At 45.1% G+C, this 25,388-nt stretch overlaps 2 long non-coding RNA genes across 2 annotated transcripts; one reads left to right on the top strand and one right to left on the bottom strand.

The window, feature by feature from the left end:
• Nucleotides 1-1,977: 1,977 nt before the first annotated feature.
• LOC142472033 (uncharacterized) lies at nucleotides 1,978-22,425 on the bottom strand. The gene is made up of 3 exons (XR_012789572.1): nucleotides 21,843-22,425; nucleotides 19,056-19,263; nucleotides 1,978-2,399 (listed from the first exon to the last, which is right to left on the bottom strand). It is a non-coding gene; the product is annotated as an uncharacterized LOC142472033 (long non-coding RNA).
• On the top strand, nucleotides 22,389-24,827 carry LOC142472027 (uncharacterized). The gene is made up of 3 exons (XR_012789570.1): nucleotides 22,389-22,516; nucleotides 23,368-23,501; nucleotides 24,104-24,827. It is a non-coding gene; the product is annotated as an uncharacterized LOC142472027 (long non-coding RNA).
• The last annotated feature ends 561 nt before the right edge of the window (nucleotides 24,828-25,388 follow it).

Genomic DNA, 25,388 nt, shown 5'->3' with positions numbered 1-25,388 from the left:
ATCATGGATTCAGACCTGCTACCTACTTCCCTTGAACTTAAGGAGCTGCACTGCTAAATTGAGTCAGTGCCTCAACCCCATGAGAGAGGCTGGTTTACCCTAACAACTGTGCAGGGCTCTGCCAAGTTTGTACTTCCTCCCCTAGGGGAGTGGAGGGGAAGACTATACAGGGTACATCCTAAGGGTGAAGCCCCAAGAAGTGAGCTGTGTATGGTGTAACATCTGCTAGTGCACTAAATAAAGTGATCCTGTTGAAATATATCCTCTTGCTTGAGACTGCAATCTATCAGGGGGAGTTGAAATGAGTTCTCCTGCAGGGATTGTCTCCACATCCCTGGGGCCTGCAAGAGATGGAGGCGCTGACACAGAGAGAGAGAGAGAATCAGATCCTACCCCAGAACCCTGACCTTTGTTCCACCACAACACCTCAGGAGACTCAGATCTGCAGGCATGCACCACACCACACCATGTAGTAGTGAAATCTCCGAGAGGGTGGGGGAAACACCACTACATCTATATATATAAAAGGCTAAGAATGTCTGCAACTCCTTATGATGTCACCAGTATGATGTCACGTGCCAGATATATAGCCTACCAGGTACAACACCCAGTGGCTAACGTGCCACACAGACAAACAGACAAACATTCTGAAATATCGATATATATAAAAAGCAAAGAATGTCTGCAACAACTGGAATGCCTCCTCAAGGAGGAGAGGAGCCAGGAGGGGAAGGGGAGGAGAGACAGCAAGGGGGAGGATAGATAGCAATTAGGGGAGAGGAGACAGAGGGAGCGGAAGATACAGAGAAAAGGCAGGGAGTGCAAAGAGAGGGAGGAGAGAGTGAAAAGAGCAGCAGAGCATGATGGAGACGAGAGTAAGGTGGGGAAGAGGTGACAAAAGACAGCAACATTTCAGGGAGGGGTGAAAACAAAGAGTAATGTTTCAATAATAACCGTCATGATCTGCTAGAGCGGCATATGTTGCGTTAGCTAACATACAGCTAGTTTTACATATAACAGTTAAGATAAACAAAGCATTACCTGGGCCATGATCACACGTTTGTACAAGAATTATTTACCACAGTGCTATCTGGTTTACTATAAAATAATGATACGATTGAAAATTACATCAAGTTTTTTTTGTCAACATAAATAAAATCTACCATGATTGAATTAGAATTAGCAAGAATAAAAACATTTATAATCCTTTTTTTATTTTAGCATTATATGGCCAAGATACACACACGGCTGCTGAGCTTTAACATGCCTTTACTCCCATTAATATGACGACGATGACAGTTTGATTGGGAGAAAAGCTTTGCATCCTGTTCTTGATCTAGCCTTAAGCTTTATTCGTATAAAACCATGACATGCTAAACATATGTCAAAATGTCATGTTCTAATGAAGATGAAGGAATAAGTTATATCTATGGCGCTTGGCCCCAAGTAACACTGAATAAAAAGGATATACAGTATGCAGCCAGATGGAAGATGATATCCACTAGGGCTCTCCTCGTGTAGGCGGTCAAATCATGAAAAAGATATAAAAACAAACATAGTGTAAATAACACAAAACAAAAAACATATAACACCACTAGCAAACACTTAAGACTAACAGATGCTGAGACAGACAGATGACTGGAATGTTAAGAAAGCATTTAATACAACAACTGATAATTCAGTGCAACTAAAAACACACAATGAAAAAAGTCCCTATGGTATCCTGTAGTTAGCTGAAATGCCCGCTTGTGGGGAGCTAATGGTGGCAAATTCAAAGATGCTCCAGTGGAGAAGCTGCACAGCACGGCTTGCGGGGAACAGGATAGCTGCTGGAACGCACAGTGATACCAGGGACCACCCTACACGTTTCGGAAGACTGCGCTTCCTTCCTCAGGGGTAAAAAAGTAGGTTCTAATGAAGAACGTCTTTTCTTTAAAAAATAAAACTGTTTTTTTCTTTTCTTTATAACACAGGGCCATCTCACAGACCACCAGCATCAGACACTGATGTTTCCGACATGGAAACCCCACACAGGGTCCAGAGGGTGAAGAAATCTTCATTCTTGATTTAACTGCGGTGGATGATCCAGCTGTGGTCTCTCCATCTGTGGCTCCTCCTAACGTTCCATTGGTCCCTCTGCTTGTTGCCTCTCCTGCACTTCCATAGTCCCCCCACCTGTCAGTAGAGTAGCAGTTTGAAACATTAAATGGTTCTCTATTACTCAGCTGGGAGAGACCTGGTGGGTTGGGGTGGTTTCATGACAGCTTCAAGAAGATAAATACAATGTTTTCCTAGAAGATCTAAGGTCAATTAGTTTTCATAGATGTGTTTTCTGTTAGTCAATTTATTTTAATTTTACTTTGGATTCATTGGATTGTTTTTCATTTCGCTTTCTTTTTCTGCAATAATGTAATGGTGTGAAATCTGTCTTTATTCTGTACAAATTGTAATGATAACATTTGCAATAAAAAGTTGGCCAAAAATAATAGAAGATAATATAGGACCTTTTCAGGGTTCGGAAATTATTGGGGATAAGACAGCGGTACTTGTATTAAACACATTTGTTGCCTCTGTATAAGACAAGGAATAGCCAATGGCTGAAAATATTACCACATGTGAAGCCCCAACTGAGCACTAACTAACAAATGACATGGGTCATCCTTTGAGAACGAAGAAAAGGAGATTTCATCAGCAGCAAATATGTTAGACATAGGAAGGTGACTAGAAAGGGACGCCATAGAAATGTACAAAATAAAGTGTTGTGCTTTGATTTCCTTTGTTTATCTCAAAATCTTTTTGATAGGCTTTGCAACTCTAACTCCTTTACTGCCACAAGAGCCTGTAACCCATTGCAGTGGAAGGCCAGGTTCCTACGCTACAGCTTGCGCGCCACACACCACAGCACAGCCCTCTATGGGGCAGGTCCCAGTTACCGTGTGTGTGGGCGCGCAAAGTGCAATGACGCGTCCGCTGGCAGGAAAGGCAAGATTGTATCTTTCCTAGCCGCGACACGATCAAGTGGTGTGCGGGCAGCCAATGGAAGGGCAGATCGTGTGGACTAATAGGAGTGCAGGTATTGTAGACCATCATGACCGCACCCCTCCCCCCCCCCCATCATGGCCATGCTACCACAGCCTCCCTTCTCTCCCCCTAGACCGCACAGCACGGCTTTCACCCGTGCACGCTCCGCCAGGCCATCAGGCCGCCAGGCACGCATGCTGCAGTGAACAATGGGGCAGTAGCCTAAGTGTGTCTGGTAGCATCGGCATTAAAAGGAGCCCTCAGTATTTTTCTGTTTACTGCCCTCAGTTTGCTTGCACCAGTCCTGTAATGGAGATCAGGTTTTAAATCCGTACTACAGATTTCGGAATTATTCAGTTTCATGCATAAACTTTTACTTGTTTAGCAATCATGTTTCATAAGAGCTGAGTTGTAACATCTGTGAGAAGGGAAGAAGTTAATGCTCTTAATAAGCACTTTTCGAATATCCCTATTGGCTAACCAGAGGAGTCACTTTGTTAAGATGTGGTCACTTGCACACTGTTCACAGAGGAAAAATACAGGCCAAAGGAGCAATCTATTCCTCATGTGAAGGAGTGAGTCATATGAGTTAAAGTGCTGTCTTGGTAGTGTATACTGCAGATTGTAAAACCATTTACAACATTCACACTGGTTTTTAAAACTTATTTTAAGATTTAAGGGCTTTTCAAATGAACGCCGTGAGGATAAAATCCCATAGGGTACAGCAGGAGGCTTTGTATTGGTTACCAGCAATCGCGTGACCATTTCCATGGTTACGAGACGCTACTTAAAGCTGTATCCAGTAATTTCATTGGCAAATAGAATATTTACTGTAACAGGGTATTCATTCACACCTTCTTTGAATCTAGTATGTTCATAGACAGAGGCTGTCCCTTGCTACCTGAGTTTATTTTATATCCTTACCTTCATTTCTATTAAACTTTTGGCATAACGGGCTACTTACCTAGTTGGTTACTGTGTATTAACACAGACTTAATAGCCAATATTAATTTGCTAGTGGATATTCTGAGCTCTGCACCTATCCTGCATTTTTAACTTTTTTGACACTATTAATAAAGTTTATTGCACTAGTGTATCACTTCACATATTAATTGCCATCCTTTCTAATTGTACCTATTAAAAGTTACATCTTAATTGTGTGCACCAGAAATGCTAATCTTCTGGGATGATCTGTGATCTCTTTCACAATCTCCTCCCTTCTCGAGAAAATAAAAAACAACAACATTAAAAACATAGATAACAATATAAATGAAGTGGTCATTATCCCTGTTTGTGCTAGTTAGGCTACCTAGGCCCTCTCATGGAGACCCTAGGAAACTTAATTGGGACTGAAGTGGTTAATGATAATGGAACTAATACCAATTGGAATTCTAATGGACCAATGGCCAACTAGAAGAGAAAATAATAATAGCAATCTTATTTTGCCACTTTATGGCCCACCACAAAATAAGAAAATGTATAATCCACCCAGTGACACCGGGATAAAAAAAAGTGAGACCTAAACAACCTTGTTATTCAAACAATAGATAGATCGATTAGATTAATAGATTAGCTAGATCTATTAGATTAATAGATTAGATAGATCTATTAGGTTAATAGATTAGATAGATTAGATAGATCTATTAGATTAATAGATTAGACAGATCTATTAGTTTAATAGATTAGATAGATAGATTGATAGATAGATACTGTAGAAGAGGCCGCCCCACAGATCTTACAATCTAGAACAAGAAATACAGGAGAATATTAATAGAAGAAAGAGATGAAGAGAAGTATTTTCTTCACATAAGACATAACCTATTTTGCCTATCTAAAGAGAAAACATTCCTAAAAAGACCTAAAAACAGTATTAATGGTTCATTATTAAATTAAAAAACTGAGATGAGGCGAATATTAAATTATTATGTAAAATGCAGGACACAAAGATCAAATATAACAGGATCTATGAAAACGAAAAAAATAGCTTTTTTTTAACAGTTCATGACACAGAACTTTAATATTCTGCTCATCCAATCAAAAATAAATGAACGATGGGTGTCATAAGAAGATAATTTAGTTGCCTCCCCAAAGACGCCTCAGTTTTAGGTTAGCTAGGAGACATGTGATATAATTACACTGTCATCACCTGCTCTCTCGTGTCATCAATCTTTCAATAACTGCAAGAGTTAGAAAATAATTTTATCTGATGTTGGTAGGAAAGCTTTTATCTTCATTATTATAAGTATAAATGAAATATTTATCCTGCAAAATTCCTCTATTTTCAGTGTAAATAGCTGAGATGTATATCTGCATTGTATGTCATCATAAATAAATGCCTGCCAATTCCCCAGAGGTCAGAGGAGTGAACACAAATTTTAATATGAACTCTAAATCATTTTTGCTCACATATATATATATATATATATATATATATATATATATATATATATATATATAACATTTTGGGTTTTCCAATTTTGTTTTAAAAATTGATTGATAGCGCGAACCCACAAAGTCTGTGAAACTTATATGCTTATATATATGTTGTGGGTATTTTGGGGGTTCAATATGAGCTTGTAGGTGTTCTGTATGTTTTATAATTCTTGTTCAGCTAGTCTTAGCTGATTGGAGGGTGGCAACCTCCTACCTAATTGAAGCTCACTCCCTCCCACATTTAAATGGTTAAAAGCTCACTCCATGGCACCTCCCACTCTCTTTTCCTGGTAATGTACAGGTTAATAAAAGCTTCAATCAGACTTAGAACTTTTGCAACTTATATTGACAGATTTATTATAAATCATTCTTCCTGGCAATGCACAGGTTATTAAGAATTTATATTAGTGTTAGGGGCCCTTGAAACGTGGTCTGCCGTGCAGTTGGCTCAAGGGCTTACAACAATTTGGCCAAACTAAAAGACCATTTTACTTAATAGATATTTATACATATATATTCAGGCACTGTACCGTGTATAAGTTTTACTGGATGTGCTAAAACTGAGCCCTGTCTGTGTTTTATGTTATGTCTCTGGTTTTAAATATATATACAGTATATTGCCATGCTCAGTAGCACTCCTCTGTGACACTCATATGCTTATATATATGTTGTGGGTATTTTGGGGGTTCAATATTAGCTTGTAGGTGTTCTGTATAATATATATATATAACATTTTGGGTTTTCCAATTTTTAAAAAAAAATTGATTGATAGCGCGAACCCACAAACAAGACAAGACCCTGGTACTGAGGTGGGAAGGTTTAGGGCCACACACCCACAGCAGCGGAGGCGTGCCTGGAAGGCAGATTGTCAGCGTAGCCGGGTCTGGGTTGGAGAGAGAGGGTTATTCCTGTATACTTGCCGGGTCCTGGGTTATAGATAGCTGCGTAGTTGAAGTCCGTAAGCCAATGGTCTGGAGCGGAGAAGACAGTGTAGTTGTGGTCCGTAAGCCTTGGTCGTGGAGTGGAGAGATAAGTGTAGTCGCTTGGTTATGCTCAGCAATGCAACTGAGCACTAGCAGTGTATTTAAACAGGAAGGAAGCCATTAGCAGAGGAGGCGTAGTGGGGGCGCGGCCCCAGCGGAGACCGGTATAGGTGCAGGAGACAAGGGGCTCATCAGGGCTTGACGCGCAGCTGGGGATCGTTGTGGGAGATCGGAAGGGGCGCGGCGCATCCGAGGAGGCAGAGCCGAGCTCTGTGGCAGTAGTATATGACGAGCGGGTGCGCACGCGCTCTGTAACAGGAGTGGGGGTGCGCGTACTGGAGGAGAGGGGAGCGGAGGCAGTGGCAGCTGCGGTACTTCTGGTAAGAGAGGAGGGAACACGCCACAAGGGACATGTTCTCCGATTCCTCACACATAGAAAGTTAAGCTGTTGGTAAACCGTGTATGAAACTGAGATGATAAAAATAGTAATGAGAATCAGTAAACATGGGGGCGCCTGCGTATAACGCACAGGAAAGGCTTTCTGAGGACTTTAGAACGCCTTAATGTCTTCAGTGCCACTGCCATGCACAGTCACATGACCGCAGCGGTTGCGGTTCAATGCTGCAGGGGTCCCATTCAAAAGCATGGACACCCTGCAGCTCTATCGCAGCAGACACTGTCCCCGGCACTGTTGATGTGAGTTACATCTGTTGTATATGTTTTCTAAACAAGGAGGTTTATGCCACCTTAGAACTGGCTTATATTTTGAGGCAGAAAGAAAAGGGAGCCAAGGTGATGCAAGGAGGCACACAGTATGTTACATCTCATTATGACTTATGCTTCTAATAACTCCTCCCATTTATACTCCTGACATTGCAGACTGACACAAGGAGTACAGTCCGGAGTGTGGATGGTCGATATAGCTGGGTCTGGAGTGGAGAGTCGTTGTAATACTTACCAAGGATAGGGTAGGAGGAATCCGGAACGTAGAGGGTACTAGTAGCCGAGGTCTCCGCTGGAGAAGGTAGAGTGGTCGAGGTCTGAGAGCCGAGTTCAGTGTAGGAGAGTAGCGGAGGGTCGAGGATAGCCGAGGTCAGAATTCCAGAGAAATGGTAGTCCAAAGGAAAGCCGGGTCGGAACACAGGAGATCAAAATGAGGCAAAGCAGGATAACTAGAAGAGAGGAGAGGTAAGCACAGTGAACAGGGATCTATGCTCAGCCAAAGTGCCAGTGGCACAGCTGAGCCTATATAGGTAGAGCGGTCCAATCCCATGGGGGGATGGAACAGGATAGTATCTGAGCGGAGACTGTAATTGGAGCCAGGTGCCAGGTGTAATTGCAGGAGCCAGGTGAAGGTGTTTGGAGCAGATGAGCTCTATTGTCATGGAGCTCAGGTGCGTCGCGCATGTATCACGCGTGTGCACCTTGCATAGATGACGCGTGTTGTGATCCGGAGGCGGGGACTACCACTGCGGCATCGGGAGGTGTGCGCCTGCATGAGGACGCTGCTATGTAAGGAGAAGGGCCGCGCGTGCGCGAGAGGCGTGCTTGAGGCCGCGCGAGTCCAGGGTTTCGGCAGCGGGCGCAGGACCAGGCAGGACATGTGGGCGGGAGTGCGCCTGGGGGCATGCGGTGCCCGGATCCTCACAGAACTGACCAACAAGGTCAAAGCTCTTCTGCAGGATAAGGGAGACTCTGAGCACAAGAGGAAGAAGACAGAGATGCATTTTCAAGATATGCAGATCAAGGTCACAGAGCGACATAGTGTCCTGGCACAGAGAGCTAACAGATAGGAGGATGCTCAGGAACATTCGCAAGAAGGGACACAACAAAAACGGAGCTTCAACCGCAAACTCAAAGCGGCACACGGTAAGGAGATAGAGAAGTACCAGTCTGCAGGCCCAGAAGGCCTAGTACTTGCCCCGAAGGAAAGACTCTTCAACTGGAAGGAAAGGAAAAAGAAGAGGTGGATATCAGACATCTCTGACAAAGAGGCTGGTGCACGGGAATAGTGCACGGGCCACTCACAGGACAATGTTTCGCTGGGGGAGGGATATGTGATACCATCACAGTCCTCTAGGTGCTGGAACAGGGCAGCTATAGGACTTTTTCAACACAGAGTTAATCTTCCCTAGCGAAAAGCACCAGCTGAAAACTAATTAATCAGGCTGGACACCTGAGTGAATGGGGAAGTGTTTTAAAAGACACAGGAAGCTGCCAGACTGAGAGTGACTGCCACAGCTGTTCCTAGAGAAGGGGGACAGAGAAGAGTGACACAGAGGAGAGTTCCCCTGAGCTCACGTGGGGCCGAGTTCCCCTAGGATGGGAGGACAAGAGACTGTGCTGAAGCAGGGACGTCTGCTCCAAAGGACTAACTGTTATGCCGATGCTCGCCACAAACCGGGACCGGACCACGGGGCTGAGGTGGGGTTATATAATCACCGACCTTAGTCCACGCAGACTGATCCGGAGTGCGCAGTTCGTAGTCATACATCGCAGGGTCAGGATTGGAGAAGGCAGCATCGTCGTTATTGAAGCAGGAGTTCGGCAACAGGTAGTCAGGAGTTTCCCGCTTCAGCTTAGGAGCGTAGGCGCGGGAGTGGCTTCTGCGCGAGGTGCGGCCTCGGCCCATGACGCCGATCTCAGCAGGAGGAGACAGCAGGCTGGCCGAAGTTCACCGCAGGACAGCGTCGGGTAGAACCAACGCTTCAGCACAGAAGTCCAAGGCAGGCCACTGCAAGAGGATAGCAGCAGGCCGCAGGAAAGGAAGGGTAGCCACTGCTAGGAGGGAATGCAGCAGATACCAGTGCTGGCAACAACGCTTCAGCACAGACGTCCAGGGCAGGCCACTGCAAGGAGATAGCAGCAGGCCAGTGCTGGCAACAACGCTTCAGCACAGACGTCCAGGAACAGGCCACTGCAGGAGGATAGCAGCAGGCCGCAGGACAGGAAGGGTAGCCACTGCTAGGAGGGAATGCAGCAGTTACCAGTGCTGGCAACAACGCTTCAGCACAGGAGAAAGAACAGACCTCTGGATACTCAGGAACTTGGAAGGTAAGAACGCTAGGAGAGAGGCCTGGGGTGGTTTGTGGCAGAGACAGTAACATAGAGGTAGGAATGGTTATGCTCGGCACTGGTTCAGTGCCAACGCCCATGATATAAAGGGCGGAGATCCAATCACAGGAGGAGGGTGTGTGAGAATTCCTCCAATGAAAGAGCACAGGGCAGAAGCTGCAATGAGAGGCAGCACCTGTGCCATAGATTGTCAGAGGAAGCTTGCAACTGCACAGGCCTGCAAGGCTATAGTCAAAGCCAGTAGTGGATTCCTTACAGTACCCCCCCCTTCAGGTGAGGCCTCCGGACGAACAAGATCCATCACAGATTTGGGGAACATGGAATTGTTCCTAAACCTCCTTAGGCGAGAGGTGGCGTTGAAAACCCATAGTTTGTTGGGATTCCTTACAGTACCCCCACCACTGGGTGAGAAGCCTGGGTGAACAGGACCATTCATAGGTCTGGGAGACATTGAGTTGTTCCTGAAGTGTCTCCGGCGAGAATTAGGTCCACAATCCAGGTGTACATTGGCGAGTGCCATGAAAGACAGCGGTGGCACTGCAGTTCTTGGTACATGGACAATGGGACCTGAGGGCTCCGGAATGGGAACATCAGAAGGGCAGTAGCCAGGTGTCCGGTGCATAGTAATAGTCCAAGAGTACGGGGCACAGGACACAGATTGTCGGACAAAAATGGCAAAGGGACCTTCAGAGGAGGCAATGTCTTTGGTGAAATCAGCACGGAGGAAGTTGCGAGAGTCTTTAGCTTCCAAGGAATTCTGGGTGGTGGTTAGCAAGGGAATGGGGCGGAAGGGTTCACTACACACTATTGCAGCGGTACTTTTGATACCAAGCAGGGTTGCTATCCCAAGCAATTTGCGAGAGTCTGTAGCAGTGTATATGCAACTCTTGGTCATGGTACTGGCAGTTGAAGAAGGATCCGCTTCCTTTGGTTTGTGATCTTTAGAGAGAATCAAATCTGAAATTGTGGCCGTGGCGAAAGACATAATAAGCATGTCTATACCCATAGTGGACCCATAGAGAACAGGGACAGACGCTTCAGGTAAAGCGACGAGGTCCAGTAAGGGTGTCTTCGTCTTAGGGAGAGGCCAATTGCCATACAGAAAGGGCACTTTGGGCACCGCACAGAGACCTGCGAGTAAGGAGTCTGTTTGAAAGGTGAGAAAACAGATTTTATCCAAAAAAAAAGGCAGGCGGTTAAGCGGTGCATCAGCCTTAGGGAAAAAAGTCTTGGGGTTAAAGCTGGGTACTTCCAACACAGAGAAAGAAAACAGAGAACTAGAGCTTGGCTTCGGAGTGGAGGTCCCAGGTACCCAGGTCTCACATGATACTGTGGGAGAAGCAATGCAAATTGTTACTGTTTTAAACATAGGGTTTTTAACATCGGTAGCTCCAGGCACCTTCTTGAGAGGTAACCCTAGTTTTGGGACAGGACAGTCAATAGCAAGTACCCCAAGTATTGTGGAAGACACAGAGACATATAAGTCCATTTTAAAGACGGGATCTTCTGAAAAAAGGGAAAGTTCCACATGCGATACCCCTGAGTTCGTGGTAGTAGACATACAGTCAGTAGTGGATACCCCGAATACTGTGGGCGAATCAGCGTGAAACAGTATTATTACAGGAATGGGCATCCCAGACTTAAAGTCATTTTTAATCATCCCGGAGGCTGTGGCATGATCCGTGAGAGAAACTGGGGTAAACTCTCCAACAGACACAAGGGACATCTTGCTTGTTTCAGAATTGGGTCCCTGAGAATCCCTAGTGAGGGCATCAGACTCCATGGGAAACTTAGTGACAGGGGTTTTGGAACCGATTAAAGGAATTGCAGGTATCACAGATTTAATAGGAGAAATACCTTGCAAAACAGAAATTTTAGTAAAGGTGATAGGCATCACAGATAGGACAGACAGAAGTAAGCTAGGCAAGGTTGCTTCTATAACAGAAGATTTGGCAGCGGCAAAGCTTAACTCAGCGGCTGCTGGAGAACTTTTAACTACAGTGAGAAGGGACTGCAGATTTACAAAGTCAGGGATAAAGGGAGTCTCAAACTTGAAAGCCTGATCCTTCAAAAAGAAGGGCCCTAACTTTAATTGTACTAAGGGAGCAACAGCAGATACGCTGATCTCAGAAGGGGTCACTTGGAAAGGAGCATAATATGTACTGTTCGCTTTAAACCCTAGGATTTGAGAAAAGGAGAACTCAGACAGTGCAAGTGGGGCAACCACGACTGTGCTGGTCTCTGAAGTGGGTATTTGGGAAAAAGTGTCTGGGACATCAGAAATGACAACAGATTCCACGAAAAGGGGTCTATGCTCAGAAGCAGGGGTCTCAGCTCTCTGAGTGACAGACGGGGTGAGCGAAATACCTAGGAGTAGGGATTCTGCGAACAGGTTTAGAGAAACAAACGGCTCCAGAATACTTTTTACTGGAGCCAGTATTATTGCCGAAAGTTCAGGGGGCATAGCCCCGAGAATTTTAGCCGAGTCAGGGGACATAAGGGGTTCATCCTCTGAGGCTAAGGAGGTGTCCCTGACTGACGAACTAAAGGGATTTACCAAGGAAGGTTCATAGGGCTGACCTGCAGGGGTTAACATAGGAAAAACCTCAAGGGTTAAATTACTCTGTACCTGAGAATCAGAGAAATAGAAGCTAGTCTCCGAGAGTGGGGTCATAGGGGGTTCTGCCTCTTGCCCTATTGACCTATCATTAGACTGCGGAATACTAGGATTAGCAGTAGGGACCTCACAGAGCAGACTAGCAGGGGTTAATACAGAAAAAAACCTCGGAAACAGAGCTTAGAATTTTTGGGTTAGGAAAAGAGGGCAAACAGGACTCATTCTCTGGTGCTAGGGAAGACACACTGACCTGGGGACTGCAGGGATTTACAGTGGGGGACTCATAGGCCTGACTAGCAGGGGTTAAGACCGAAATAACCTCAGGGACAGAATTTAGGGAGGTTAACTCAGGATTAGGGAGCGTGGCAGCTTCTTCCTTAGCGGGCAGCGACAGAGAGATGGTTTGACCATTCTTAGGAGAGAGAGGTACCCCCACAGGTTTAGCAACAGGACTGACAGCATAGAGAATCTGCCAAGCAGCAGCGTAGCTGGCAAGGAGGGGATCCTGTTCTATTATGTGAATATCTAGTGTTGTGGAAAGTACATGGAGTATATCTTGAGACTGAGCCAACATGAGGAGGGCGCCCTGTTGTACTAGATGAATGTCCAGTGATGAGGCCAGGGCGTAGAGTGCCTCTTGGGTGTCGGCCAGTTCCATAGGGTACACGTTATCCCAGGTTATAGGGGAATCAGGAGAGCAAATACAAGCGGCCAGAGACTGTTTTAAATTCAGATCACAACGGCATTGTCTTTGCAAAGGGGTTAAACCTTCATAGGTAAACAGTTCATCAATCAGGGGTAGTACTTCACACAAATACTGGCCTTCAGAGTGGGACTGGTACGCAGGCCGGGACATAACTTCAGTTGGTAAATTGCCATCCCCCGCCACGGCGCGGTCCGGTTTTAAAGGGCCGAGCATACTGTTACGCCGATGCTCGCCACAAACCGGGACCGGACCGCGAGGCTGAGGTGGGGTTATATAATCACCGACCTTAGTCCACGCAGACTGATCCGGAGTGCGCAGTTCATAGTCGTACATCGCAGGGTCAGGATTGGAGAAGGCAGCATCGTCGTTATTGAAGCAGGAGTTCGGCAACAGGTAGTCAGGAGTTCCCTGCTTCAGCTTAGGAGCGTAGGCGCGGGAGTGGCTTCTGCGCGAGGTGCGGCCTCGGCCCATGACGCCGATCTCAGCAGGAGGAGACAGCAGGCTGGCCGAAGTTCACCGCAGGACAGCGTCGGGGAGAACCAACGCTTCAGCACAGAAGTCCAAGGCAGGCCACTGCAAGAGGATAGCAGCAGGCCGCAGGAAAGGAAGGGTAGCCACTGCTAGGAGGGAATGCAGCAGATACCAGTGCTGGCAACAACGCTTCAGCACAGACGTCCAGGGCAGGCCACTGCAAGGAGATAGCAGCAGGCCAGTGCTGGCAACAACGCTTCAGCACAGATGTCCAGGAACAGGCCACTGCAGGAGGATAGCAGCAGGCCGCAGGACAGGAAGGGTAGCCACTGCTAGGAGGGAATGCAGCAGTTACCAGTGCTGGCAACAATGCTTCAGCACAGGAGAAAGAACAGACCTCTGGATACTCAGGAACTTGGAAGGTAAGAACGCTAGGAGAGAGGCCTGTGGTGGTTTGTGGCAGAGACAGTAACATAGAGGTAGAAATGGTTATGCTCGGCACTGGTTCAGTTCCAACACCCATGATATAAAGGGCGGAGATCCAATCACAGGAGGAGGGTGTGTGAGAATTCCTCCAATAAAGAAGCTGCAATGAGAGGCAGCACCTGTGCCATAGATTGCCAGAGGAAGCTTGCAACTGCACAGGTCTGCAAGGCTATAGTCAAAGCCATTAGTGGATTCCTTACACTAACAGGTAAGCAAAATGCGTTATTATTGTGTGCAGACTGTATACATTGTTGCCTATGCCAGGGCATGTTTAGGGGGTGGGAACCAGCTTAGCTGGCCATCCAACTAGTGAGGGAGAAACCTACTGTGTAGTTAGCTTTCCCTAAAGGGAATAGGTGTTCTTTTTTAATGTTTTGTTTGGACTTAAAGGGACGGTGGTCCTGTTGATGTATTATTTAATCCCTGTAAATAAATCCCAAAGAGAGAAATGCTAAATTTCCTGTCTGAAATTGGGACTAAAGAGACTGCAACGTGTCGGCATCACTATATATATATACTGTGACATAGTCCAAAGATGTTAGGCAGCTTTCTGCCCCGTTTTAGAGCAGAAAGTGCAGGAATAGTTAATGATCCGTTCCACAGCTTCCCATTAACTCAGGCAGCTGGATGGAAAATCCAGACCACAGATTACAATGGGTCTAGTTCTCCCTCACCTGCTCTTCTAATAACATGCACAGGTACTTAGAGCAGAGAGGTTTTGCATTTCACTCTCTCTCCTTGGAGCCTGGGGGCTGGGGGTGTCGCTGCTCCCCTGCATCCAGTATCGGGGTTGACGGCCCCTCCACGTATCACAGTACCAGAGGATTTGCCTGGACTCCACGAACAGATAAGACAAAACAAATGGTTACTGCTGTTGCTAAAAGACTGTGCTGTATCTTGTGACCCTAAATGAGAGAGCATTGTTTTAAGCTGGGGAACCAGTTTAGTTGGCCAGCAGCTGTTAGAGAGACTGATTCTGATGTGTAGTTAGATCCCTGAAAGGGATAGGATTTTGCTTATATAATTTTGGTTTTATTTCTTGAAATAACAGTGTGGGAAATATGGTAACACTGAAATATGTGAACTGCTGAATGAAAGTATCTGAGTACCTCTAACCTTCACATGTTAAAGCTGCAGTACCTTACTTGGATGAAAATAAAGCAGGCAGAAGCCTGAGTTAAGCAGCATAATACTTTGCATGATCCTGTTTGTTGTATAATTAACCCTAGAAGACTGTGTCGGGAAGAACCCAGACAGACGTCAGCACTACAAAAGAGGGGCGTTTGTCACATATGGTGAAGAATGCGGGCAGACACTAAAAAGTCTGTGGGTTTGCAAATAAATGCGGGGGTTTAAAATGGCCGCCGAGCTGAACTAAAGTACAGATGCTATGAGTGAAGTCTGTCAGACTGTGTATATCAGTTGTGCTTCTAGCATACACAGAGAATGTGCGAAGTGTGGATGCAATAGCACCCTGAACCCAAACAGAAAACCAAAATGTTTTGCTGAAGAAAAAAAATTTTGCATCTAGCAAGTGCTGTTTGTAAAGCTAATGCCTTTTGCTGAAGTGAGTGAATTTGCAGCTAGCAAGTGCTGTATGCAAGTTGCTGAAGTGAGTGAAATTGCAGCTAGCAAATTGTCCCTGCCGGGTTTCTAAAATGGCCGACGTGAAATGTTTGTTGTGTAATGTACGTAACCATACAAAACAGTGTCCCTTCAGGCCATACTATGATCACGACCCTGGAGGAGAGCCGTACCCACAGATGAATTTAGTATGCGGGGCCTGTCGTGAAGTAGGTCACATGGAAGATGTGTGCCCCAAAATTTTCAAAGACAAACAGCTGCAAAAGCAAGCAACGCCCTGTGAGTGCAAGCAAGATGTGGAAGCTGATACCAGTGAGCGGGTGCCCAGTACCACTGATATCTCTGGAGCTAATAAAGCAAAAAGAAAGAAAACTGTTCCTCAAGTCACAGGGGAAGTGAACGAGCCACTTGAACCTGCACTGTCAGGACATGCGTCAGAAAGGCGCCGAGATGAGCAACAGCCCATAGGGCCTGGCGCAATCGTCCCAGGAATGACGACACGCCTAGAGATGACAAAGGCTACTGCTACCATTATAGGCAGAGAGCCAAGCGTATCAAAGAAAACAAGAACTGACTGGAAACTATGCTATGAGATGTCCCAGAAAGATGTGCAAAACTTCATCACATAGTTAGGGGTTTCTCGGCAAGAGGCTAGCGCGCTTAAAGCAGAGCTGGAACTCTCACGCCATGAGGTCTACGCTCGCAGCACAGAGCTGTGTACATTGAAGGAAACCTATGAGAATACCCTGAGTAATTTAGAGACTGTAAAAAGAGAGAATGTAAGTCTGACACAGAAAAATTCAGACTTGACTGACCAGATCAGTGAAGGTGATGAGAAGCTTCACCAAGCAGAAAAAGTGGAGAAGCAATTGATCCAGGAAAAGTTAGAAATGCAGGAAGCACTGCAGAATACAGAATCAGCGGCGATCCAGGCGACACAAACTGCAGAGCTCCAAAAAATGGAGGCGCTGATGCAAACCCAGAGCAAGCACCAGATAGAGGTGAAGACCCTGAGGGAGGTCTGGCACGATCAGGTTGAAGAGCTGCAGAAGCAGATGGCTGAGCGCGAGATACAGTGCGCCAAGAGAGAGGAGATCTCCGTCCGTCAGGTGGTCTGCCTGACATTGCGCTATGAAAGCGAGATGGCCGATATCTACAAGCAGCTGGACCACACGGCAAATGAGGGGGCCCGGCTGCAGCTGGAGCTGGACAAGACCCAGAAGGAGCACCTGCAGCTGCAGGTCAAGAATAGAGAAAATGAAACAGAGTTAAACCTCGCTCTGAAACAGATGACGGACATGGGAGAAGCGGCTAAAGTGGTTCAGTCGGGCTATCAATCCTACCTCCTAACCAAGCAAGCTGTACGTTCCTATACGTGTATCTTCAATGCTGTTGCAATATTACGATTTGCTATAAAGATGAAGTTGGAGAAAGAGATTCCAAGGCTAAAAGAGACACGGTCACAAAAGGAGACCAGGGAACGTAAACTCAATGCCCTCACTGATGACAAAGAGGAAGGAGAAAGAATTGACTTTGATTGTGCTGCTGTTATTCCAGAAACAGATAGGCACCCTCCTGAGAATATTCTCCCTGTTCTGGGGTTCAAAAATCCAGATCCTCAATTTCATTTACGTTGTCCAGAAGATTATCAAACTAGTGGACACACCCAGGACACCACAGAAGATGTTTTAGCCAAGTGGGTGGCAGTTCCTGAAAACACAAACTTGTTGACAGATCCTGATGATGTGGTTAATATGGACTACGTTTGTACAGAGGCAACTAGGTCTCCAAAACCCAAAGGCCTGGTAATGGCCACAAAAGGGAAATCAAAGATTGAAAAGAAAAAACAACGAAGGTTAACACGGCGCCTGAATAGTTCCATATCTCACCAATCTGGACCACACTGTGGAGCCAAGGAGAATCCGGTCCAAGGGTCTCATCAGAAGCTAAAGAAACAGTCCAGTCATTTGCAGGTTGCAGCGGGCTATGAAATAAAGTCAAAGGATGCAATAGACTGGAAGTCAAAAAAAAAAAAAAAAAAAAAAAAAATATGTTTGGGGGAACTGACCGATTTAATTTTTTTTATTACACGTGTGGACTATGTCACGGACACTTAACTATGCAAATAAGCATTTTGTCAATATTACAATGTTATATTGGTTCTCTGTGTTGAAAATGTAGCTAAACTACAAATTAATATACAGGGTTGATGGCCCTTAAGATTACAAGGCTGTAGTATAAGAAAAAAAAAATATTGGTTGCTTACAATATGGAAAAAAAAAAATTGTTTTTTGCGGTTGATAAATTTATAATGAGGTTCATATTCTAGAGTAGAAAAACCCAGGGAGGTAATAGAAATTGTCTGGTTTTGTGAATATATTTAGCAGATCCTGGGTTGTAAGAATGTGTGCTAGACATTTATTTTTCAAAATAGTTCCCTAATAGAGAGCAACAAAAAATATGTTTGCCAAGTATAGTCTCTTATGACGAAACCTATTGTCCATAATTGCCGTGGAAAAAGTTCATATTCGTGTCATGTGAATACTTAATATTGTACTGAGGAGTTAGCTCAAGTATTTCAGGTAGGACGCTCACCCCAGTGAGGTCCATGGCCGCTCACCCCAGTAGGTGTGAGCTGGGGAGGGGGATATGTGACATAGTCCAAAGATGTTAGGCAGCTTTCTGCCCCGTTTTAGAGCAGAAAGTGCAGGAATAGTTAATGATCCGTTCCACAGCTTCCCATTAACTCAGGCAGCTGGATGGAAAATCCAGACCACAGATTACAATGGCTCTAGTTCTCCCTCACCTGCTCTTCTAATAACATGCACAGGTACTTAGAGCAGAGAGGTTTTGCATTTCACTCTCTCTCCTTGGAGCCTGGGGGCTGGGGGTGTCGCTGCTCCCCTGCATCCAGTATCGGGGTTGACGGCCCCTCCACGTATCACAGTACCAGAGGATTTGCCTGGACTCCACGAACAGATAAGACAAAACAAATGGTTACTGCTGTTGCTAAAAGACTGTGCTGTATCTTGTGACCCTAAATGAGAGAGCATTGTTTTAAGCTGGGGAACCAGTTTAGTTGGCCAGCAGCTGTTAGAGAGACTGATTCTGATGTGTAGTTAGATCCCTGAAAGGGATAGGATTTTGCTTATATGATTTTGGTTTTATTTCTTGAAATAACAGTGTGGGAAATATGGTAACACTGAAATATGTGAACTGCTGAATGAAAGTATCTGAGTACCTCTAACCTTCACATGTTTAAGCTGCAGTACCTTACTTGGATGAAAATAAAGCAGGCAGAAGCCTGAGTTAAGCAGCATAATACTTTGCATGATCCTGTTTGTTGTATAATTAACCCTAGAAGACTGTGTCGGGAAGAACCCAGACAGACGTCAGCACTACAAAAGAGGGGCGTTTGTCACAATACATATATATATATACCGGTATATACAGTATATATATAACATAAAGCAGAAGCGCATGCCCCATAGTGTATTATCATTTAATACAATTGACAGATTGAAGAAACCTTATAAATGCACACTCACAAACATCAAGGTTAAAATTGCACGGTAGGTATGTGTATATATATATATAAAAACAAACATCACAGCTTGCACTCAATGTACTGGTTCATATAGACAGGTGCTAGTCTCAAATAATAGAAAAACAACATTACCATTCTCTCGTCCAGTAAAGAAAGACTGCACTCGGTTCAGTAATCATGAAAAACTGTATTGGGCATCTGAATAGAAAAGATAAGTCACCCAATCCGACGTTTCGGTCCTGGAATAGGACCTTTCTCAAGGGTGTTTCTAATGTTGTTATCTTATTTATTCTTTTCCTACATCCCTTTTCATTGTTTTGTTTTTAACAGGAAAAGAATCCTAAAATTAAGTAAAATGTAAACATAAGGACAATTATATTGTATCAATTATGTAGTCTTATATACAGTTTTATCCAAAGAACTTGGATAAATTGTGTAAATATTAACAAGACCAACAATAAACTTTATTTTTAAAAAATCCCCGAAAGAAATACAAAAAATAAACATGTTTCATATATATACATGTTTCTAATATATACCGTACATGCTCCCTTTGAGCATGATTTTTGTCCAGTGGCTAAACTGATGCAAAAAAAGAGAAAGATATGCAAATGCAACAAGGGTAGGCTGAATATTTTACATTCTTGGTTCTTTTAAGAGCGAAAAAATATTTTATGATGAAGGAAATATTGCTGGACTGAAGGTATGGAAGAAGAGGTTTAACTTCAGTTACACAAGGTGCCCAGTACTTGAGTTTCAGTTTTTTTTTTCTGTTTTCTGTGAGTGTTTGTTCATCTGAGTTTGAACCTTGGCGATTTTGTTGCATTAGGTGGTGTTGGTCTGTAAGTCAAAGTTAGGCCGCGGGCATGGTCAGCGCTTAGCCGCTGACCCGCGCTGAGCCGCGCTCACGCATGTCAGTGATGCAGCCACAATGAGAGTGACTTTAGCAGGGGCTCGCGCACGCTTCCGCGGTCTCTCCTCCCACAGAGTCTTGTCATCATGGCCCCCCGACATCAAATGGCATTGTGTTGCCATGACAATGGGACATCACGTGATGACGTGACGCCATGCAGCGTCACGTGACATCACATTGTCATGGCAACGTGGCACCATTTGACGTCACAGCGTCCCGATGACGAGACGCTGAGGAGTAGATGCCGAAGGGGAAGGTAAGAGGCCCCGCACCACATGTCCCTGCACCAAGCCCTGCGATAATCCCAGCCGGCCCTGCCCAGTAGCATCTTGCATCCCATGTAAACTGTATTCTCTATTCCTGTGTGTATAAACTGTACTGTGTGTAAAAATGCGTTTGTGCAAAATATAAAGCACAGCCAGGATCTCTGGACATGCGGGGCTGAGAAAACCTTTGTGTAGCCCCCATGTTTGGAAAACTGGCTAGTGCTGGAGCTGGAGGTGGGAGGTGAGCTACAGGGACAAAGGAAAGAGTTACCGGGTAGAGGCCAAGTCGGGGGGCCATCCGCCCCAAAAGCAGAGCATTTGGCTGTTTTCCCAGCTAGAGTGCCGCCAGCTAGGCAAAGCCGTTGCCTAGCCTCCGCTGGTAGGCTCTGCTCCCATTGGCCTGTTCTTATTTCCCTGCAAAGCCCTAAAACTCTCAGCCCTGCCCCCAACACTCATTGGCCAATGCAGATGAGCCCTCGCTTCCAGATTTGTTCCTGAGCAGCATCCGCGCTGTGATTGGTTGACAACCCTTCTACCATGATTTCCTATGGTAGTGGGGAATCTATGAAAGGGGAACCCGATCATCGTTCCAGAGCTAATTCTGATCCTGACGTGGAGGTGAACAAAGCAGTGTGCTCCGAGGCTGTGCTGGAGACATCTGAACGTGAGGCTGAGAGCCTCACCAAGCAAGAAATGTGAAAGTGCTTTTGTGCTACGTACTGTGTATTGCTGGAGAAACAGAGAGCTTATGCGGGAGATTTGAAAGTGCTCTACCGCAAAGTTTACCAGAGAGGTCTGCACGGTCCCTACCCCAACAGAGTGTGGAAGCAAACCCTGGGAAAGCCTTGAATGTTGCGCTTAGCACCTAGCCAGCTAGGATTCCCCTCATATGCCCGTGTTTTAGTGAGTATAGCTCTGATTGTCTTTTTGTTGTGTTGTGCTTGCTGGCTCCAGCTGGAATAAAAACTCATTATTGAACTGCTTTGTCCTGTCTGGTGCCTTGATCCCAGGGTTAAGTTCTGGTCTTCCATAACAGTGTGACTTTGTACTGGACCAACATTTAAGCTCATCATCAATAAAATGATAGTGTACAGAGCTTTGGAAACCTTACAGATGTAGCTAATGGTATCACAACCCGTGGGGCAATCTTGTAAGTGAAAAATGCACGATAGACCCGCATCCTTCTCACACGTGGTTGAGTACAAACAATGCCCCTTTTTCAATTGGTGCTCTATGTATGTCCTGCTGCAACACACCACGTTGGCTACATATGTATATATTGCTTCTTCAAGTATACATATGTAGCGCACTTTCCACCACCACCTGGGAGATGTGTGGCTACGGTGTGTGAATGCGGTGCAATATCTGCTTGTGCCCAGGAGATCTGAGCCTCTGCTGCTGTGAACCTGGGGTGCACCTGAGTGATGCTCGGTGGGGCCTCCACCTGTACGGGATTCTATTGTGTAGAATGACCCTGTTACAGGACACATAAGAAATACACACATGTGGTATAACGGAACAGTTTTACTATGTGCAGAGAAATATAATATACAGGTTACCCACCAGGCCACGCACGGCAGTACCATCCCACCGGAGTCACCGTCCCCACAGTACCTAGGGCACCCAACCAACCCAGTGTCCACAATGTCAATGCCCCACCCAATGTGGGGTACAGTGCTGCCCACTATAGTGTTTGATGGTGCACTTGCAGAGTTGGGTACCTGCCTTGTGTGTACCCACCCGGGCGCGCAGATGCTGTAGATGGGATCCACGGATTCAAGATGGTCCTTCGCAAAGCCTTCGCCTCTACGTTGGTGGGTCCCACGTGGAGTGTACCACCATACAATGTCTCTTTCAATAGAGGGTGGTCCGGTCCTGGACCACAGGCCGCAGTCACCGTGTGGCACCTCAATGTATCCCTGACACTAATGTTGCTAAGCAGAGCAGTGTTCCTATCTGAGGGGCAAGTCCCTATAGCAGCCACAAGCAATGTGGGTGTCAGGGCCTAGCTGGGGCCTAACAGGGTGCCACAGACACCTGCACATATCTCTTTCCCTGTCCTTGTCCCAGCTCTGACTGGCGTGGCATGCAGCACGCCAAATGTATCAATGTTTCCCTCCAGGAGAAGTTGCAGCCCTATTGGCTGTTGCTCGACATATGTCCCTCTCCCAGAGGCTCATGGGACATGTAGTCCCTGCTGTGAGCCTCCTCTGATTGGCTGCCGTTCGCTCGCATACCCTGTGTATGCGCTCAGCTCAGTGTAATGGCCGCCGGCTATGGGGACTCACTGCGCATGCGCAACCCTATTGCAGATGGCGACGCCCTGCAAAGAGAGCCGCCGGGAACACCCGGTGACGCAGTCGCCTGCGCAACCTCCCCCCTGCCTCCGCTGCCTAGCGCACCCACGCCTGGAGGTAAGGGGCTTACGAGGGACCAGGGGGACCCGTGCTATACATAGGTGTCTACTAGTCTTCAAGTATACTGTGGACTGGGAAAAGGGGCCTCTGCCCAACAACATTATAAGAATGCGTCAGTAGAACTCATACGTGTTCCAAGCCCTTGTGCATTCCATTGCTGTCGCCTTTGTGGCTTGGTCTACTGCCAACAAAGATGTCAGCAGCTATTTTGACTTATCCAAAGTGGACAAAATGTTTTTAAATAAGTATCTTTATGAATGGGACACAAATGTTTCTCTGATAACCTTGTTGCTGTTTTCTTGCACTGGTTTTGTAGCAGTCTGTTCTTGATATGAATGTTTTTCATACTCTCCTATTATTATTTTTTTTTTACTATTTACTAATGAGCACTTGAGGATTTAATTTAGCTTCGTTGATTGACCGCCGCTTGCTGTTAGAATGTTAATCTGTCTAAACCCATTCAGCTCAACTTGGCCTGGAAGTCAATTACCTAAGGTTTGCATTTCAAAGCAATGTTAGTTGTTGGAGCCACAACAGATAAGGTAATTCTGGACAACTCCTACACATGAGAACATACAGCCCCAAAAAAGTATGTTTCTAGTATATTGCAACACACTGTAGAGTAGAGAAAAGCATTGCATGGCCCTCCAGTATTACAAAGGTAACCCTATATTACAGCACTTCTGGCAGTGAAGGGGTTAACACACGAGTACACCTGACTCCAATGCTTCCTAGTATATTTTACAAGTTGTTTTTTACATTTGCTCTTTCCTCGCGCTCACATACTCTACTGTAAAATGATCCAGTGATTTTCTCGTCTACAAAAACTCTGATTGTATTTTCTACAGAGTTCAAACCATGTCAGCCCATTCCAGGATTTCACTTCTAGCTGTTCTTCAATACATCTTGCTGTACTGCACTCCCAGAAAGAAATGCTTGTTTTAGCAGAGCTAGAGGTCATGTGACTGTACGATTTTCAGAGGTAGGCCCTGTCACAGTATGTGGTAGAACAATGTACCACTGCTATTTAATTTCTGTTCAAAAAAGCTAGACTTCCATTTTTTTCAAATAGAAACAAAGATTTACTTTAACAGCTCCCTTCCTTTCCCACTATTGTAGCATGCTATATGCAGCATGCTATTAGCCAGATTACAGCTAAATGTAACGACTTTCGCCAGAATTGTTGGCAGGCTAGCAGACAGAATTAATGGGGCCCAGTACTTTGGCTGTTTGTGAAGCTGGAGTGTGTGTGGGGGGTGGGAGGGGGGGAGAGAGGTGGTGGCGTTTGTGAAAAAGGGTGTGAGGGAACACTATTTGAGGAGTAAGTGGGGAGCACTTGAGCAGGGGGAGGTGTATGTGGAGCAGGGGTGGGTGGGGCAGTTGTGGAGCAGGGAGTTATTTGACGAGTGGCGGTCCGCTTCTACTCCTGTTGGAAGTGATCCCAGAAGTTCACATGTAGTCGAGCCCCATCCATCTCCAGGCCTGGCCGTCTGTCCCCGTCAACGGCCCTGTGTGTTGACATTTGCTGTACATTAACATTTAATGCTTGATGTTTTTTTCTGTGATGACGATTTTTTTTTGCAGGGAAAAAAAAAAGCCGCAAATGTTGCCTTGTTTGTGAACCCGTGAGAAAAATGTGCACTTCTCCACAGTCACAGTGCCACCATTTTTTCCCCATCTCGACTACTGAACAGAATCAGTCAACTTCAAAATGTGAATTAAAAAAAACCACAAACATTCCACAATCTCTCTGGGTATAGCTTTTTTTCCCTCATGGGAATTGCATTTTATACAGCTAGGGACAGAGACTAAGCAAAGGTCATAGAAAGATTCAAACTGTGTTGTCTTTCAAAATAATTTTTCGGAGACATATTTTTAATCTAACAATGGATGGGTGCTCATTTTTCAAGTGCTTTTTCTCTATAACATACTGTAGTCTGGCATAGTTTTATAACTTCTGGGATAGGTGAATACCACTGCAAAAGAGCTACAGTAGTTAACCACGGTTTTGCATTATATGCAGAGGCAGATTTACTGAAAGGCTGACTAGGCCATAGCGGCAATTTTTGGGGGGTAAGCAATATTCTGCTTTTCTGCTCTTACCTTTTCCGGAGCGGGCCCCCTAGGGGTGACCCGACGTCAACTGACACCGCAATGTCTCATGACGACACATTGCCATGACAATGTGGTGTCACATGCCACCATGACGTCATGATGCCGCTATGTTCTGGAGGAGCACCCACCCTCCCCCATAAGTCTGACACTGAAAATGTGCATTAATAAAATATCTTATTTTATTAGATTTTTATTTCACACGAAACTCATATTTATATTATTTATATTTTTTACAGTTGATTTGTTTATCATTGTTTCCAGTGCTATTATACTACTTGATAAAATTAAGCGGTATATAAAGATAATGATTAGAATGATATACTGTATAGATTGTGTAAGTGTAAAGGATTTATGAAAGTTCATATTCACTTTACTTTATTCAATATATTTCAGAAATGCATCTTATTAGCATTTGGATGGAAAATGTATAATATAAAACCATGGATTGCATTATAATCTACATTTAGATGTATGATTTTATTTACATAGCAGCATCAATGTACAAAAGAGATGCGATACAGGGGATTATAATACAGTACGTGCAACAAATATGAATATTATTGTTATTGCGGCTTGAACATTGCTAGCACCAAAACCCCAAATTTGGGTACATTGGGTACAATCACCCTCAGCATTCAAAGAGTTAACCATAATAAATAGAATAATGCACTATTTAATAAATAATACAACCCCAACATACTAAAAGAAAAAAAGTGAGCAGCTCTTAGAGCAGACGTCTGTCTGTGTATCACTA

This window comes from Ascaphus truei, chromosome 1 (genome assembly GCF_040206685.1).
Source record: "Ascaphus truei isolate aAscTru1 chromosome 1, aAscTru1.hap1, whole genome shotgun sequence".
NCBI classification, from domain to species: domain Eukaryota; kingdom Metazoa; phylum Chordata; class Amphibia; order Anura; family Ascaphidae; genus Ascaphus; species Ascaphus truei.
This window is presented reverse-complemented; position numbering and strand designations above follow the sequence as displayed.